At 33.8% G+C, this 20,786-nt stretch overlaps 1 pseudogene; it reads left to right on the top strand.

Moving 5' to 3' along the window:
• Positions 1 to 2,203: 2,203 nt before the first annotated feature.
• On the top strand, positions 2,204 to 2,842 carry LOC141514591 (small ribosomal subunit protein mS40 pseudogene; annotated as a pseudogene).
• The last annotated feature ends 17,944 nt before the right edge of the window (positions 2,843 to 20,786 follow it).

The following is a 20,786-nucleotide window of genomic DNA, read 5'->3' as shown; positions in this document are numbered from 1 at the left end:
GCAGAATTGGCTAGCTGGAGAAAGAGATTTAAAAAGTTCTCTGAAGAAGTGACTCCTTCAAATGCAGAATGGAACTAAAGGAAGCTGATAACTTTGCAAGAAATCAGAAAGAAACAAAACTATTCAAAAAAATCAAAGATTAGTGGAAACTGTGAAACATCTCATTGGAAAAAGAACTGACCTTGAAAACAGATCCAGAAGAAATAATTTTAAAATTATTGGGATACCTGAAAGTCATGACCAGGTAAAGAGCCTAGACTTCATTTTTCAAGAAATAATACAGCAAACTTGCCCTGAGCTCCTAGAAGCAGAGGGTAAAATAGAAATTAATGGAATTCACTGATCACCTCCTGAAAGAGATCCCAAAAGAAAAATTTCTAGGAATATTATAGCCAAATTACAAAACTCTCAAGTCAAAAAGAAAATACTAAAATTTTCCAGAAACAAACAATTCAGCTACCATATCTCTATGGTCAGGATTACACAGGATCTGATAGCATCAACAGTAATGGCTTGTAGGGTTTGGAATATGATATTCTGGAAGGCAAAAGATCTTGGTGGTTTATAAATGAGAATCAACTACCAATTAAAACTTAACATCCTCTTTCAGGGGAAAGGATGACCTTTCAATGAAACAGGGGACTTTCCAACTTTCCTATTGAAAAAGGCAGAGTTGAACAGAAAGTCTGATCTTCAAGTACAGAACTTTAGTGAAACATAGAATGGGGTGTACAAGAAAGAATAACTATGAGGTATTAATGATGTTGAACTGTTTGCATTCCTTCATGAAAAGAACATGCTGATAACTCATATGAACCTGCTCATTTATAAGAGCTTTTAGAAGGAGCATATATAGACAAGGCATAGGAAGGAATGGAATATAATGGTATAATATAGTAAAAAAGATGGAGTCAATGACGATAAAGAAAAGTACTGGGAGGAAGATAAACAAGAGGAAGAAGGGACTAAGATATTTCACATAAGAATCAAGAAAAAGCTTTTGCAATGAAGTCGAATTGGGGAAGGCAAGGGGGAATGAGTGAGCCTTCATTCTCATTAGAAATGACTCAGAGAAGAAATAACATCCACACTTACTAGGGTATAGAAATCCATCTTACCCAAGAGAAAAATTACAAGAAAAGGATAGGATAAGGGGTAAAGGGGGGAAGGAAGGAGGAAATGAGTGATAGAATAGAGGGAGGATTATGGGAGCGGGTACTCAGATACAGCACACTTTTGGACAGGGACAGGATAAAAGGTGAAAGAGAATAGAATAAATGAGAGTGGGGAGGAATAGAGTGGAGGGACATCCAGCTAATAATAGCATCTGTGGGTAAAATGTTGAGGCAACTTCTTTGGTGGATTTATGACAAAGCAGGCAACTCACCCCTGAGCCAGAGCCATTGGATTCTGAACACAGACTGAAGTATGTTTTTTTCCTCCTCTCACTATTCTTGAAATTTCTAGTCTTCTTGAGGGGGAGGGGAGTTTATGTTTACTCTTATAACAAGATTATTGTAATAATATAAAATAAACCAGAAAATAAATGAATAAAAGAAAAATAAATAAAAAAAGAATTGAGGCGCCTAGTGGCATGATGGAAGAGTTCAAAGAAGTCAATCAACATTACATCAAAAATTGTGAAAATGCCCTACAACTAATAAAATATTTTTTAAATGAAAAATTATTTTCAAGAAAATTGATGTCATATAGCTATTATCTCCAAGGCATAGGAAATGAAATATTAAATATCCCACAGAGTTGATTAAATGAAAGCATGATGAAGTATATACCAATTTAGAACAATCCATATAAACTATTTTCCTTGATTATACTGAGGCAGGTGTTAGTGAATTTCAGGTAATTAGATCATCTCCTAGTAATTTTTATTCAACCATGAAAAATAGTTATTTTATTGATCTAACAATATTCTAGGGCATATTAAATATAAAAGAAAAAAGATAATGAGCTATACTAGAATCATTTTATATGTGCTCTACTGAAAAAAGAGAATAAAGGGGGGGAAAGCATAAATAATTTGAAGAAAAAAGAGGAAGAGAAAGAGGAATAAAATAACATCTTTCCCGTACCAGAAATAGATCTCAAAATGTCTTTGAGAACTCAGTCAATAAATTATACTGAACTGTATCAATGTCTCAGACAAATTGTTTTTACACCACTCCTTTCTTAGCCATATACCAAGATGGCAATCTCTCTTCTGACCCTGCTGCTTAGGCAGCTCTCAGGCCTCACACCTGTCAGAGGTGTCCACTGGGTTCAGGCTATTCCCCTAGCACTATGGAGCAAAACTCCTGAAGAAGAATCTTCCATTCCTGACTCCCTCTATCAGGATGCTTTCTGGCTATAGCTAGAGACAGAAACAGACTCCATATGGCTCCCATTCGGTCTAGGCTAACTATGGATGACACTACAAATGTGGCATCACACCACAGTGAACCCGTAAGACATGCATTCAAAGAAAGAAAGTTTCTGGAACTCCTTGTCCCATCTGCCAGGATCAAAAGCTACAATGTGGACTTTAGAAATATCAAGCTCTTAGAGCTGTTTGTCTTTGCTCATACAAGTGTCATCATATATGCCCCATAGATAGGTATGTGTATGAAGCAGCATAAGAAGTTGACAGAAATCATTCTGAAGGCCAGAGACCAAGATTTACACAGTTAACACATCCCACTTGAACAGCCATGGAGCTGTGGGATGTACTGCAATGGCTCCTGACCTAATTGCAGATACTTCTTGGTATGCTTGATACAATTGCCAACAATCACCTGAGTAAGAGCTAACCTGTCTTCAATATCTATATCAAAGTCATCTAAAGTAAGAAATGTGACCCCCCCCCCACGAGAAATGATGGCTCATAGTTCCACTTCAAAATAAATGTTCACCAGAAAGGAAGACACTAGAAGGGGTGGATGTATTCTGTGGGCTCCAGAGCTTTTAAGGATCATTGTGATAAACTCTTCAAACTTAAACTAAAGTGATCCTTATCCCTACTATTTTTAGATATGGGTTGGATGGTGGCAAGTTCTGGCATAGAGATAAAGAGAAAACAGGGGAAAGGTAAAATGAAACATGTGTTTTTCAGAAGTGTTTTTCATCAATTTCTCTTTCTGCTGTATTCCTTCCCTGCCTCCCCATATTTAAGTTGCACAGAGGAAAAGTATGCCTAACATGTCCAGTCAAATTTAATAAAATTCTTTCATTAAAAATGTTTCTCACAACCCAAATATAATGTTGATTCATAAAAGTGTTGTGTTAAGAAAAAAATTAAACAAATGTCACAATACCACAAACACATGATTTCTAAACGACATCAAACAAAAAATCTTTGATAATAGAAAGATGTAGCAGAGAAGATAATAATTATGTTAGGTTAGGTACAAGTGCATTTCATTACTTTTATTATGTCTATTCCTCAAGTTAAGCCAAGGATGTTTTCAAAAATTAATACATCAATAGATGAGCCAATATTCTAATAATACTATTTGGATTAACAAGGCTTTGTTTATTTAATATTAAATGGTTAGTAGGATATTAAATTACAAATATAATGGATCATGAATTTTCTCAGGATCATTTTTTTCCTTAACTTCATTTTAAAATATGATGAGATAGCAAAAAAATACCAAAAGCAAAAAAACAGTAACTAACAACAGGCAGATAGCAATGGATTTCCTGAATATATGTAAAATACATTTTATGTCCTGATAAAGTATATGAAGTAACTATGATCTTAGAGAGAATAATGAGGTTTTTCTTGGGTGACATTCACATAAACATAGACAAGAAATATGCCAACAGAACATCAAATAAATGGGAAAATCATGCAGCTTTTTTATAAAAATGGAGAATATCTTTATAGCAACGAACTTTGAGTTCTTTGGAAGTGACAGAAAATTTATTGCTAAAGAATTATCAATTTAAAATTTTCAAAGAAATGACGAAAATCATATAACAGTACTGCAGACTGCAAAAATAACAGCAACTAAATATCTATGAAGAGGTAAACTAATAATTGAGATTCTACAACAGAAGTTTTCTTCCATTGTCTTTCACAAATTAATAGCATCTCTTTACTTCAAAAATTGCCTTAAAATGCTGTAAGAATTCAATAATAGCAAAACTATTTTCACACAAAACTGTATCCCATGGATACTATATTTACTTGGTAAAAATTTAAGAACCTTTTAGTAGATATTATGTCATATATACGTGTATATGTAATCTTCAGGCTAGTAAGAATGAGAAGCTTTAAATATATAATAAACCTGTTAGGAGAATAGGATGGCAAGAGGATGCTGAACATACTCTCCACTATTACAAATATTCCAAGAAGTTTTCTGTGCATCTGGAGAAGATGAGTTTATTTTTAATTTTTAATTTTTAAAATTTAATTTTAATATTTTAATTATAAAAAGTAGTTATTTTTTGCATTTTTCTATCTTACATTTAAATGGTAATATCAAGATAGTGTCATAGTCCAGTGACATGTCTTTATGCACAATATGAGAAAAATATAGAATTAAATTATAAATTTAATTATAAAATTATAGAAATTATACTTTATACTTAGGTAGCATATAACATTAAACAATTATCTTTTATATTAATTGTTTTTGCAAGAGAGTGGTGTTAAGTGGCTTGCCCAAGGCCACACACCTAGGTAATTATTAAGTGTCTGAGGCAGGATTTGAACTCAGGTAATCCTGACTCCAGAGCAGATGCTTTATCCACTGTGCCCCCTAGCTGCCCCTTATATTATTTTTTTATTTTATCTTCACAGAGATGTTCTTTCTATCCATGTAAAAGATGAATAAAACAAAGGTAAAAAAGGTTAAATGATTTATATAATGAAATATATAAGAATGAAATAAAACTTACTGGAAGGTTACAAAAGATCAAATGCAGTATTTTGTCATAAATTCAAGATTTAATTCTGTTATCAAATTAAAGCTCAAGACACCAGTAAAGGAAATCTATACTCCACTGTTCTGTGTGGCATATTGGTCTTCTATTTCAGTGAATCTTTTATAGATAGCAGGATATTTTGACTAGTATAATTGGAGTTTCTATTAAATTTCATGCAAATACAAAATCCAAAAAGATATTGGCTGATGAATACCTAAAGATTGTGAGCTTTTGTGCTTATATTCAAAGGATTTGATTTTGGTCTTACCATGCAAAGTACCAAATTTAAATAAGAAAGTCTTTTCAGAAGTCATCACATATGACAAACATGTAAACTTGAAGATACAACAACCAGGAACAATAACCATTTAGTCACTTTTCAGATGGTAATTTCCATTTAAAATCCTTTTAATAATTAAGAAGTTTCCTTATTGAAATTTCACATTTTATTTTCTAGATCTCTCCCTTATTTGCAAGAACAAGAACAATCCCTCTTCTATATAGCATTCCTTCAAATACTTGAAAACAACCATCATATCATATTCCCAAAACTCATTATCCTTTTCCAATTTCAACCACCACCACCAAAATCTTTTCATTCCCAAACTAAACAATTCTTGTCACTTCAATCAATCTACATATGACATGGCTGTCTCACCACTGCTGTTCACTGTGATCTGTATTTACTCTTTGTCACTGTCTTCCTAAATGAGTGCATCCAGAACTGAGCACAATAATCAAAAACAATCTGATCAAGGTAAAGTACCTAGTTCTATTAACCACTTTTTTCTGACATACTATGTAAAAATGAATTCAGGCTGAGATTATGATCTCAAATTGCATCATTTGAATCAATTCTTTGGAGTCACCTCCAAAAATGTAATCATATCATAGATTACTATAGTTTATGAAATTAGTAGTAACCCAGTCTCTCTGTATCATTGCCATAGTGATAACAAATATTTTGGAGAAATAGACCTGAAAATGATACTAATTAAAGTTAAAATCAATTTCTTAATAAATTAGATTACTTATGGCTACTTGCTTTTATTTTCTTAGAATCATGTAAATAAAGTTTTCATCCCAGATTCCTAAATTTTAGTATTGGAAGATAACTCAGGTCAACAGAGTCCAAATGATACTTTTAGAGATTTATAAAGGGAAGTGAAATAATATCTCCAAAGTTACTCCACTCCATATTTGTACCTTTAATTTTTCAGTTTTTTTAAAATTTCTCTTCATCTAGTTTAAATGTGATTCATTTCCTCGTCTACCTGATTCATTAATCACAATGAGAATCTTTGAAGGTGAAAAGTTAAGAGAATGGTGCTTGATTTGTTCTCTTTCTCAGTTAAGGCTTATAATTTGACAGCTAGGAAAATAAAATTGGTTCAATTTCATAGAATTTTCTTAAAATGGATGTTGCCCTTAAAAGTTTTCTTCTTGGGGAGGCTAGGTGGCGCAGTGGATAGAGCACCGGCCCTGGAGTCAGGAGTACCTGAGTTCAAATCCAGCCTCAGACACTTAATAATTACCTAGCTGTGTGGCCTTGGGCAAGCTACTTAACCCCATTGCCTAGCAAAAAGTAAAAAAAAAAGTTTCCTTGTCTGTGCATTATATAGTAGTTATGTTTTATTTTGTTTTAATGTTGTCAAACGTTGGCAATTTCCTTCTTAAAAACTAAGTCCTAGATGATTAATTTCCCAGAAATTGGTCCACACATCCAAAACAAGTACCAAGGCGATGATGTTGCATTTTACTTCATTTCTATTTTAGATGTCACAAATAAATTGTTAATGGACTTTGCATAGGAAAGAGCAGAGGTTGATTGCCAGCTTATTGTAGATTTCTTCACATCCTTCAACCCCACTCCCTGAGTGAAATTTGAAATTACTGTAGAAAGTCATCATGGGCTGTTTGTACTACAGTAAATAGTTGAATGATTGTGTGGTGTAAATGGAGATTTAGAAGTTGGCATCAGTGGGAAATATGAGAGACAAACCTGTTATATGGGCATCTGTTACATAGACATTCCAAATACATTATTCATCATTAGACTTTGAAGATTTAATTTGTTCATTCAGTGGTGTGAAGGAAGTTTTTGGCTTAAAGTGTATCCATTTTAAAAAAGTGCGTCATATAAGCTATGGTTGAATGAACTGAAAAAGCTTGGTTTAGAGAAAAGAAAACATAGTTTCAAGTATTTGAAGATTCAATACATAAGACTCACAAAATTATTCTTCTCAGCACCTGAGAAGTAGGAGCAATGACAGAAGATTAAATAGAACTAAAATATCATCAAAATAATAATTTATTTCTAATGATTAGAATTATGCAAAAAGTGAATGTGTTATTTCTTTTGGTAATGAGTTCTTCATTACTTTAGGTATTCAAGTAGATTTAGGATTGCCACTTCTCAAAGATGCCAAAAAGGGGAATAACGCTTCAAGTAGTAAGGGTTATTTTGAGAGCCTCCAAGAGTTTTACAATGTATGTATGCATGTATGTATACAAATATACATACACACATAAATATATACATATATGTAAACTTACACACTAATTTTTTCATGCAACAATCCAAACTTAATTCATACTCATGATATTTCAGTTCACTGCTTTTCTTTGGTGTTAGAAATGTTCTCAGAGTAGAAGAGAAAAAAAAACCTTTTACAAGGTCTATGATGACTGTTAAATTTCCCAGGAATGTTATTACATTAGGATAAAGAAATTCTTGATATGAAGGCAATACTGGAACAGAAAATCATAATGCTGAATAACCTTTTATATGATTAACTTTTGTTGTGAACTTAAGGATTAAAAAATTTCCTTGTCTCTCAGAAAAAGAAATAAGTGGAAATATATTCATGGACAGTTTCTATTGTTTCCTCTCATTTCTCCTTTTTACATAAAAATGCTATAGAATAGATTTTTCTTGAAATGTAGGACTTTGAATCATTTAGTATTTAAAAACTTATTCTAGGACTTAAGAGTTTAGACAAATGGCAAAAATAGAGATTTAATAATGCAATAGAAAATACATTGGTTTTTGGATTCAGAGGACCTGAATTTGAATCCTGATTCAATTATCTTACAACCAATATTACCCATGTAAAATTAATTAATTTTAGTCACCATCACTCTCTTTATCTTAAAAAGAAATTTGGTCTAAATCAACATTAAAATTTCTCCGACTTTTAGAATGATATTTTCTCACACATTGGATAAAGAATATAAATTTCTCACAATAACATAAAGAAAACCTTTTATGACAGCTAGTTACATCTGAAAAGAAACACTACGTGTGTGCTTCAATTTCAAAAACTGAGGGTTTACTTACCTTATGACTTCATTTATGTTGTCTCTTTAATGTATAGAAATAAATTTAGTCATATTAAGTAACAGTACTAAGTATAGTATAGGCTGAGTAATTATTCAATCCACAATATTTATAACTTTAAAGAGTTCTCTTTAAAGAGATCAAAATTATAATTTGAATTCCATAAAAACACATTTATTCTAGTATTCCTTTTTACTGATAATATTTGCAAGAACAATTCTCTTCTGCTTGCACTGGCTCAACATTTTGACTTTGGTCCCAGACACCACATAAATGAAATAAGACTATTTGTTTTGAATTCCATTTTAATAGAGGGTTTCCTTTCTCCTGAATCACAGAGAAAATTACCCAGAATATTTTTTATCTCTTAGATCTTTCTGTCTCAATTTATGCTGCCTAGAATATTTTAATTAATTTCAAAGAAGTAAATGAAAAAAATTCTGAGTCATTTTTATTTCAAGATCATTTTTTTAAAAATGAATTAACATTTTATGTTTATTTTTACATACATCAATTTTTTGAGTTCTAAATTTCTGCATCTCTCCTACCTTTCTCCAGCCCTTTTGAAGGCAGCAAATGTGATATCAATTATAACTGTGAAATCATGCAAAACATGTTTATCCATGCTTCAAAAAACAAGAAAATTAAAGAAAATTAAAAAAATAAGCCTCAATATGTACTTACATTCAATAATTTTTTTTGCCTGAAGATGGATAGTATTTTTCATCATAAATCCTCCAGAATTGTTTTAGATCATTATAAAGATCAGAATAACCAAGTCATTCATAAATGATCATTATGCAGCATTGCTCTTGCTCTGAATAATTTGTAATTACTTTTTGTACTTTGCATAGATCATGTAAATCTTTTCAGATTTTTCTGAGATTATCTTGTTCATTATTTCTTTTTTCAAGTGAAATTTTATTTTTTCCCCAATTACATTCAATGGTAGTTTTTCAGCAATCATTCTTTAGTAAATTTGTGAATTCTACAATTTTCCTACCACCTTCTCCCCATGGTGGTAAATAGTTTGATAAAAGGTGTACATAAACATTCCTGCTTATTATATTTTCATTTTAGTATTTCTGTAAAAGAGGAATTAGACATAAGGCAAAAGAAAAAAAAATGAGAGAGAAAAGAGAAACATAAAAGAAGTTTTTAAAAGAGTAAACAAAGTATGTTTTGCTCTGCATTCAGAATCAATAGGTTTTCCCCCCTCTATATGTGGATATATATATATATATATATATATATATATATATATATATATATATATATGAAATGTCCTTTTCTCTTTGGGATTCACATCTATTAGAATTATTCTTACATCATCATCATATATAAATTATATAAATAATTTTTTAGTTCTTTGGTCAAAAATCCAACGTGTTAACCAGGGTAATTAGATCAGTTCATAACTTCATCAGCAATGCATAGGTGTCCCAATTTTTATACTTCCTAATTAGCACCTGTTTTTCATTTCCTGCCATATAAACCAATATCATATATGTGTGAGCGGTTTTGATTTGAATTTCTCTAATCAGTATGATTTAGAGAACTTTTTTTTCATATAACTACAAAGTTTTCATTTCTTTTTCTGGAAATTACCTTTTCACATCTTTTGAATATTTATTTGGGAAGGCTTTGTATTCTTACAAAATTTGACTAAGAGGAGGAGGAGCCAAGATGTCAGAGTAAAGGCAGAGACTTCCCTGACCTCTCCACCAAACCTTTGCAGATAATTTAAATAATAATAATACTAAACAAATTGTAAAGAAGCAGACTCCTCAAAATTATGGAATGAAAAAATGTTCAGCAAAAGACAATTTAGAAAGTTGTCAGGAAAGTCTATTTCACCAGGGTGGAGAGCACAGTGCATAGCAAGTCACACCAGTATAGCCCTAATAAATCAGGAGCAGGTTTCAGGGGATTGAATCAGTGGTAGCAGTGGGTGAGAGAGGAGCACAGTTCAGTGCAGGTCCCACCAAAGCAAAATGGGCATCTTTACCAGGGATAGGCCTTGGGAGTCACCAAATCAACAGAGAAAACATCTGCTCCCAGAGTTCTCAGTCCACAGAGGATAACGGGATCAAAAAACTGGTCAGAAGGACATTATTGGGGTCTTGCAGGACTATACTACTTTTCCCATACTTGGATCCAGGTCACAGGTTTGGTTGGCACTTCCAGGATAAGGACGAGCACTATCATAAAAGAACTTACAGTCACAGGGACTTCAGGAGTATATGTGGTCATTCAAATATCAGAGCATGGCTGGGGTGGCTAGGAGATGCAGTGTATAGAGCACCAGCCCTGGAGTCAGGAGTAGCAGAGTTCAAATCTAGCCTCAGACAAGTAATAATTATCTAGGGGTGTGGCCTTGGTCAAGTCACTTAACCCCATTGCCTTGTAAACAAAAACAGAACTTATTGGAGGGGTGGCTAGGTGGCACAGAGGATAGAGCACTATCCCTGGAATCAGGAGTACCTGAGTTGAAATCTGGCCTCAGACACTTAATAATTACCTAACTGTGTGACCTTGGGCAATCCACTTAACCTCATTTGCCTTGCAGAAACCTAAAAAAAAAAACAAACCCAAAGAGCAGAGCATAAGCCAGGAGAATAGGAAACACTTCTTAGATTATATCATATTGGAAGAAATGAAAATTTGTAGGTACCTTAAAGAACTGGAAACTTGAGAAAATTTGCTCTGTACCGTTTTTTCAGAGCCCTATATTAATAAAGCATTAAAATAAAGTCATAGGATGTGAGAAAATGAGCAAACAAAAGAAAATGTATCTGACCATAGAAAGTTCCTATGGTGACGACCAACTCTTGTAAAAAGATTAAGTCAAAATACTACATCCAAAGCCTCTATGAACATGTCATTTGGATTTAGAACATGGAATTGCTAAAAATTGTTTGGAAAAAGCAAGAGAGATAGAGGAAAATTATGAATAGAATTCAGAGTAATACAAGAATATCATGAAAAATGAGTCAACAGTTTGGCAAAGGAGACACAAAAGACATTGAAGAAAATAGCACCCCAAAAAGATAAGACCAGGTAGTAAAGGAAGGCAGTGATAAAAGGAATGGCTGAAAAAGCAGAATTGGACAAATGGAAAAAGATATATACATATATATATATATGTATATATATATATATATATACATATATATATATGTATGTATGTATGTATGTATATATATATGTACTGAAGATAAAAACTACTTAAAAAGAACAGGTATTTCCAGGCAAGATGGTGGAGAGAAGACAGGCACTGTGATAAGGGCCCCTCTTTCACATCAAAAATAACATGAGAGAAATCTCTTAATAGAAATTTGATCAACAAAACTCAGAAAGAGAAGCTGGGAGAAGAAAACCTACCATGAAGGTCTGTCTCAGGGCACTGTAGGTGATGAGAACAGAGAATCAGTTCAGGGACAGCAGCTGGGGGAAAACCAGAGGGCCAGCCTCAGCCATAGAGACTTTGGTGAATGGCAAGTGCCAGATCCAATGTTAGCTGAGGAGTCTTTGACCAGGATGAGAGGAGCTACTGGAGGGCGAGTTTCAGCACAAAGTCTCAGAAAACTCCTGGAAAACAACCAGCTGTGCCAGGGACCTGAACTCCATACTTTCAGCAGAACCTTTTGCCCAGAACAAACAATAAACAACCACTCCACACCCTCCTCAGGGCCACAGAGTTCACTCAATGGAAAGAGATTAACTCCCTCCTCCAGGACCCAGCCCAGTGTTCAAGGTCAACTCAGACCCTGCTGTTGAAGACCTCAAACACTCCAGAGAAAGCAAGCATTGCCCCTACCGGCTGACCATATGAATTACTAAGGCAAGTGATCAAAATCTCTAGTATCTTCAAAAGCAAACCCCTGAGAGCATGCTCCCCCCCACAACACAAGATCCTAGAAAGATGTAAAAAGCCCAGAGAAAAGGGGGGCCCATGAAGAAATACTTAGAAGAAACAGATTCTAACCCATAGAGATCTAGCACTGCTGAAGAGAATATGAATTGGTTTCTAGCCCAGAAAGACTTCTTTGAAGAAATCAGTAAGGAGTTTAAAAATCAATTCAAAAAATTAGGAAGAGAAACAAAAGAGAAAATTAACATGTTGCAAGAGAAAATTAACATCTCTCAACAAGAAAACAAATCCTTGGAAAATACAATTGGACAAATACAAAATGAGAATAACTCTCAAATTTCATTTGGGCAAATCAAAATACAAAAACGATTCTCTCAAAACTACACTTGGGCAAATAGAAAATCCTTCACAAATAGAATTGGCCAACTGGAAAAGGAATTACAAAAGATAAATTAAGAAAAATATTCTTCTCTAGAAAAAAAAATGAATGGAATCAGCAGAAACTAATGACTTCATGGGACAACAAGATTGAGTAAAATAAAACCAAAAGATGGAAAAAATAGGGAAAAAATGTAAAATACCTCATCAGCAAAACCACTGCTTTCAAGAACAGATAAAGAGAACCTGAGAATTATTGGCCTTACTGAAAACATTGAAGAGAAAAAAAAGTCTGGACTCAATATTACAGGATTTAGTGATGGAAAGTTGCCATGATATCATGGAACAAGAGGTTAAATACTTATAGAAAAAATATATCTATCCAACATGGAAAGATATCCTAAAATGAAAAGACCAAGTAATGTTGTGGCCAAATTCCAGAACTTTCAGATAAAAGAAAAAAATCCTACAAGCAGCCAGAAAGAAAAAAAGTTAAATTCCAAGGAGCTACAGTAAGGATTATGTAGAACCTGGCCAAAGCAACATTAAGAGATCGAAGAAACTGGAATAAGATATTCCAAAGAGCAAGGGAGCTTGGAATATAGCTAAGAATCCACTATCCATCAAAAGCTCAGCCTTCTTTTCCAGGGAAAAAGATGGATATTTAATTAAATGGGAGACTTTCAAGATTTCATGATGAAAAGACCAGAGCTAAATAGTAAATTTGGACATCAAAGAGGAGGCTCAAGAGACAAAGGAAAAGCTAAAAAACCTGCTATCAAATAAGATGAAACTGGCTATATACCCTCTTGGGAGAGAGAGTCTCATAACTTTTGAGAATTGTAACTCTATCAGAGAGAATACACATAGCCAGAAATAATGGACACTCATAGCTTTTCTGTAACTGAGATACAATGATTTAAAAAAAATAACTCCTTTAAAAGGGGGGTAGTAAGGAGAAGGAAGGTTGGAGGGAGACTGAATGGGGTAAATCTCATTGGCTCAATAGGTACAAAACTCCTATTGTAATTGAGGGGAAGAAGGGAGGAGGTGAGAATCACTTGAACATTCATTTCATCAGACTTGGCTTAAAGTTAATTTAGACACACTTAGTAAAGTTAAGAAACTTATCTTACCTTTCAAGAACTAAAAGAGGAAAATCAGAGAGGTGGGACATGGAAGAGGAGAAAAAGGAAGGTAGGGAAGAAGGGGAAAATGGAAAGAAGAAAGAAAGGGGAGGGATTGATATAAGAGGGTAAACACACTGAATATGGTGGTATTCAGAAACATAACACTGGAGTATATGGATAATGAGAAAAAAGGGGGAAAATACAAACATAAGTAAGATAGCATGGAGGGAAATAAAGATTTAGTAATTATAACTTTGAATGTGAATAAGATGAACTCTCACTTAAAACTTAAGTGAATAGCAGAGTGGATTACAAACCAGAATCCTACGATATGCTGCTACAAGAAACTCATTTGAAGCAGAGAGATACATATAGAGTAAAGGTAAAAGTTGGAGCAAAATATATTTTGCTTCAGCTGAAGTGAAAAAAGCAAGGGTAGCAATCCTTATCTCAGACAAAGCAGCTGCAAAAATAGATAGGGTTCTATTCTCTCTGTCCTTTCATTTCAATACTAAATATGTATGTACCCAATGGGACAGGATCCACATTCTTAGAGAAGCTGAAAAAGTTACAGGAAGACATAGACAACAAAACTCTACTAGTGGGAAACCTCAACCTCCCAGTCTCAGATTTAGATAAATTGTATCATAAAATAAACAAGAAGGAAATTAAGGAGGTAAATAGATTATTAGAAAAAAGTTGATATGGTAGACCTATGGAGGAAATTGAATGGGAATAAAAAGGATTATACTTTTTTTTTTCTTCAGTACATGGCACTTACACAAAAATTGACCATGTACTAGGATATAAAAATCTAATGATCAATTGCAGAAAAGCATAAATAGTGAATGTATCATTCTCAGATCATAATGCAATGAAAATCACATGCAATATTGGGACAGGGAGATATAGACATAGAACTAATTGGAAACTAAATAACCTCATTTGAAAAAAAAGGGTGGATCAAGCAAGAAATCATTGAAAGAATAAATTATTTCATTCTAGATAATGACAATAATGTAACAACATACCAAAACATATGGGATAGACTCAAGGCAGTTGTCAGGGGATATATAATATCTTTAAATATTTACATGAATAAATTAGAGAAAGAGGTAATCAATGAACTAAATATGTAACTAAAAAATTAGAGAAAAAACAAATAAAAAACCCCAATTACATACCAAATTAGAAATTCTACAAAAAAGGAGAAATTAATAAAATTGAAAGCAAGAAAACTATTGAACTAATAAATAAAATCAAGAGCTAGTTTTATGAAAAAGCCAATAAATTTGATAAATCTCTGATCAATTTGATTTAAAAAAAGAAAACCAAATGCTAGTATCAAGAATGAAAAAGGTGAATTCACTACCAATGAGGATGAAATTGAAGTAATAATTCAGAAATATTTTGCCCAACTCTATGCCTATAAATTTCACAATCTATGTGAAATCTATGAATATTTACAAAAATATATTGCCCAGATTAAAAGAAGAGGAAATTAAAAACCTAAATAAACCTAACTCAGAAAAAGATATTCATTGAGCCATTATTGAACTCCGTAAGAAAATATCTCCAGGGCCAGATGATTTCACAATTGAATTCTATCAAACATTTAATGAACAATTGGTTCCAATTCTACATAAACTCTTTGGTAAAATAGGTGAAGACAGAACCCTGCCTAACTCCTTCTATGACACCAATATAGTGCTAATACCTAAACCAGGAAGAGTTAAAATGGAGAAAAAATTATAGACCAATTTCCCTAATGAATATAGATAAAAAGTCTTAAATAGAATCTTAGCAAAATGATTACAAGTTATCACTAGTATAATACATTATGACCAAGTAGAATTCGTCCATTAGGAAAATTGATAGTATAATTAATTTTATCAATAACATAATTAATTTTATCAATAACATACCTATCATAAATCATATGATCATATCAATAGAAGCTGAAAATTTTTTTTTTGACAAAATACAACACCTATTCTACTAAAAACACAAGAGAATATAGGAATGAATGTTTGTTCCTTAGAATAATAAGCAGTACCTATCTGAAACCATCATCAAACATTATGAGCAATGGGGATAGACTTGATGCATTCCCAATAAGTTCATGTGCAACAAGGATGCCCATTACCACCACTACTATTCAATAGCATTCTAGAAATGTTAGCCTCAGCAATAAGAGAAGAAAAGAATTGCAAGAATTAGAATAGGGAAGCAGGAGATAAAACTCTCCTAGAGAATCCCAAAAAAGTCATCTAAAAACTACTAGAAATAATTAGCAACTTTAACAAAGTCACAGGATATAAAATAAACCTTCATGAATCCTGAACATTTCTATATATGATTTGCAAGATAATCAGAAAGAGTTAGAAAGAGAAATGCCATTCAAAGTAGCCTCAGACAAAACAAAGTACCTGGGAGTCTACCTGCCAAGGCAGACTCAAAAACATTTGAAAACAGTTATAAAACTCTTCTCACACAAATGAAATCAGATTTAAATACCTGGGCAAACATCAGCTATTCATGGATAAGTCCAGCTAATATAATAGAAATGAAAATTCTACCAAAACCAAACTACTTGTTTAGTGCCCTACCAATAAAAATTCCAAAAAGTTACTTTAATGAGTTAGAAAACGTTCCAAATAAATTTCTATGGAGAAATAAAAATTCAAGAATTTCCAGGGATTCAATGAAAAAAATTGCAAAGGAATGTAGCTAAGCTTTACCAGATACAAAATTATATTATAAAGCATCAGTCATTAAAACTGTCTGGTATGGGTTAAAAAATACAATAATAGATCAGTGGAATAGAATAGGTATAATAACAAGAAATGATTATACCCTTCTATGTCAACCCCCCCTCCCCTTTCTTTCCCATTTCCCTTTTCCCCCTTCTTTCCTCCCTTCCTTCTGTTAGTTCCCCCTTTTTCTCCCCCCCCTCTCCATCTCCTCCCTCCCCTCTTCCCCTAAATGTCCATCTTTTTCCCCTGAAAGAGAAGACTCAGGTTTGCCCTGGAGATTTTTTCTTAGGCAGTTCAATAATGACTTGTTGAATTTCTTTTTCTGAAATAGGGCTATGTAAGTTTTTAATTTCCTCTTCATTTAACCTAGGCAGCTTATATTTTAGTAAATATTCATCCATTTTTAATTAGATTGTCAAATTTATTGGCGTAGAATTGGGCAAAATAATTCCACATTATTATTTAATTTCTTCCTCATTGGTGGTGAGTTCACCTTATTAATTTATGATACTAGCAATTTGGTTCTCTTCTTCATTTTTTAAAATCAGACCAGAGGTCTATCAATTTTATTGGCTTTTTCATAAAACCAGCTCTTGATTGTATTAATTAGTTCAATAGTTTTCTTGCTTTCAATTTTCTTAATTTGTCTTTTTTTTGAATTTTGAATTTGTTATTTAATTTAGGGTTTTTAATTTTATCTTTCACTAATTTTTTAGTTGTACATTTAGTTCATTGATTTCTTCTTTCTCTAATTTATTCATGTAAGCATTTAAAGATATAATATATATCCTCTTACAGCCGCCTTGAGTGTATCCCATAGGTTTTGGTATGTTTCATCATTATTGTCATTATCTAAGATGAAATAATTAATTCTTTCTGTAATTTTTTGCTTGATCCATTCATTCTTTAAAATGAGGTTATTTAGTTTCTAATTAGTCCACATCTCCCATGTCCCAGTATTGCATATGATTGTTATTGCAATATGATCTAAGAAAGATGTATTCACTATTTCTGTCTTTCTGCAATTGATCATTCAGTTTTTATGCCCTAATACATGGTCAATTTTTGAGTAAGTGCCTTTTAGTACAGGAAAAAGATGATATTCCTTTCTACCCCCCATTCAATTTCCTCCATAAGTCTAACATATATAGGTTTTCTAACAATCTATTTCCTTCCTTAACTTCCCTCTTAGTTATTTTATGATTCAATTTATCTAAATCTGAGAGTGGGAAGTTGAGGTCTCCCAGTAGTAGAGTTTTGCTGTCTATGTCTTCCTGTAACTCTTTCAATTTCTCCTCTAAGAATTTGGATGCTGTGTCATTCAGTGCTTATATATTTAGTATTTAAATTATATAGTTTCCTTCCTTATCTCTTTTAATGCTATCTATTTTTGAGGTTGCTTTGTCTCAGATAAGGATTGCTACCCCTGCTTTTTTTACTTCAGCTGAAGCAAAATAGTTTTGCTCCAACTTTTTACCATTACTCTATATGTATCTCTCTGCTTCAAATGAGTTTCTTGTAAGCAGCACATTGTAGGATCTGGTTTTTAATTCACATTGCTATCCACTTAAGTTTTAAGGGAGAGTTCATCCCATTCCCATTCAAAGTTATAATTACTAACTTTTTATTGCCCTCCATGCTATCTTCCTTCCGTTCATATTTTTCCCCTTCTTTCCTTTATCCATATTCCTCAGTGTTTTGTTTCTGAATGCCACCACTGAAAGTGGTGGTACCCTACCCTTTTTTGCCTTTCCTTTTTCCCCTTCTTCCCTTCCTTCTGTTAGTTCCTCCCCCCCCCCTTTTTCCCCTTTTAATGCTTGAAAGGTAATATGAGTTTCTTAACTTGATTAATTGTGTCTAGGGAACTTTAAGCCAAATCTGATGAGATGAAAATTCAGGTGGTTCTCACCTCCTGCCTTCCTTCCCTCAATTTCAATCAGTCTTTTTGTAGCTTGTGATGCAATGAGATTTATCCCATTCAGTCTCCCTCCAACCTCCCTTCTCCTTACTGTCCCCCTTTAAAGGAGGTATTATTTTTAAATCATTCTATCTGAGTCACTGAGTTACTTCTGGCTATGTATATGTTCTCTCTAATAGAGTTACAATTCTCAAGAGTTATGAGACTCTTTCTCCCAAGTGGGCGTATAGCCAGTTTCATCTTGTTGTATATCAATTGTTTTTTTTTAACTTCCCATGTGTCGCTTGAGCCACCTGTTTGATGTCCAAATTTTCTATTTAGCTTTGGTCATTTCATTATGAAATCTTGGAAGTCTCCCATCTATGGGCCCCCCTTTTCTCTGGCCTTTTTTCATCTTGTGTTGGGGGGGCTGGCTCTCAGAGTTTTGCTTTTGAGGATCCTAGAGGCTTTGTTCACTTGGATTAGTAATTGCAAGGGTGAGCCAGTAGGGGGTGCTGGTTGCTTTCTCTGGAGTGTTTGTAGCAGTAGCAGGATCTGAGCTGACCTTGAAAACTGGGCTGAGCCCTGTGAGAGGGAGTTATTCTCTTTCTGTGGAGTGAACCCTGCCTCCCTGAGGGGGTGGGGGTGGAGGGGTTGTTTATTATTTGTTCTGGCCAAAGAGTTCTGCTGAAAGTATGGAACTCAGCTCCCTGGGCCAGCTGGTTATTCTCCAGGCATGCTCTGAGACTCTGTGCTGGAACTCATCCTCCCACAGTTCTTCTCCCTGGGGCCAAAGACTCCACAACTAAAGCTAGATCTCACACCTGTCACTCACCAAAGTCTCCATGGCTGGACCTGACCCTCCAGCCTCCCCGAGTTGGTTTCTCTCATGTTATTTTTGAGGGGAAAGAGAGAGCACTATCACAGTGTCTGTCTTCTCTCCACCATCTTGGTCAGAAGTCCTCATTATTCTTCTTAATCCTCACTCAGTAATGAGGGACTTCTGCTGGCCACATCTGAGCAGGTGGTGTAGGAGAATAAATGCTGTTTTTGTTCTCGGAAGAGTCACTTCTTCACAGGGACTAGGGAGAGAGGACTCAACTGGAAACATAGGGATTCCACTGAAAATATGGGGTTCACAGAAAAACATTGTGCACCCTAACATCAACATGAGGATGATGATCAACTTTGATGGATTTGCTCATTCCATCATTTCAACAATTAGAGATAATTTTGTGTGACCTGCGATGGAGAATATCATCTGCATCCAGAGAAAGAAATGTGGAATTTGAGCAAAGACCAAAGACCTTCAATTTTGGGGGGAAAAACATTATATCATTATGAAATTTTGCTATTTCTTATTCTTTACTTTTCTTTTATAAGGATATGATTTCTATCTCATCACATTCAACTTAGATCAATGTATACCATGGAAACAATGTAAAGATCCAACAAATTACTTTCTATTGGGGGGAGCAAGAATAGGGGAGAAATTGTAAAACTTGAAAAACTCAAAATAAATGTTGCGTGGCTGAAAAAAAAAAGAAAGGATAATATGGGGTTCTTAGCCCTGGTCTTCTAGATCAATCAAGCTGACCTGATCAATGTCTAGCCACTGTGCTGGAAGGAGCTCTCCTGTCAGCTGATCATACAGCCCAAGCTTTTGCAGCTTTTCTCAGGTTTGTCCCTGGGCCTCTCCCTACCACCTCTGGGATAGCTCTTGGCTTCCTGCTCTATGCCCCTTGATCACCCATGCTCCTGTGAGACAGACCTTATGGGTAGATGTTCTCCTAGGTTTTTATTTCTGTGTTTTGTGGACATAAATTCTGTTAAGAGGCTTGATTCACATTAGTTCTGAGGGTAAGTCAGGAGATCTTACAATAGTTCCTGGCTTCTCTCCACCATCATAGCCAGAAATCCACAAGAAAATTTTTTTTTCAATAAATACAACTCTTTAGTTCAAATGCTCTGGCTCCAAGTGTAATTCTATACCAAATCAATAAAATGTAGACTATTACATTGACCTCACACTTCCTTTGATAATTGCTGCCCACAGAAGACTACATAGACAGTGCTAACCCCTGTATATAGTTATAATAATTTATGTTAAATTATGTATAATACCTTAACTTACCTAGCTGAGAATGAATCTTCTTGCTAAAAGTCAGTAGTATCAAGGGTAAATGAAAGCAGATTATCAACCCTGGATTGAAGGACAGAGAAAGACCTCTGTAGGGGATCCCTTGACTGTTAAAAACGTCCACCCATTGACATGATTTTATCAATTCTTTTCTAACCTTGGAACCTCTTTTGTAACTCCTGATGTCCAGTTTATCAAATATATGATTTTAAATTCCTTAGAACATTGTCTTCTCTAACATACCACCTGACACCTCTCAGATTGATCAATATAACTAGAAAGGAAAATTATCATTGTTGAATAGTATATGGGAAAACTAGGACACCAATGAATTGTTTTCTT

The sequence above is a fragment of the Macrotis lagotis genome, chromosome 1, assembly GCF_037893015.1.
Source record: "Macrotis lagotis isolate mMagLag1 chromosome 1, bilby.v1.9.chrom.fasta, whole genome shotgun sequence".
Taxonomy (NCBI): domain Eukaryota; kingdom Metazoa; phylum Chordata; class Mammalia; order Peramelemorphia; family Peramelidae; genus Macrotis; species Macrotis lagotis.
The sequence above is the reverse complement of the archived record's forward strand: the minus strand, read 5'-3'. Positions and strand labels throughout refer to the sequence as shown.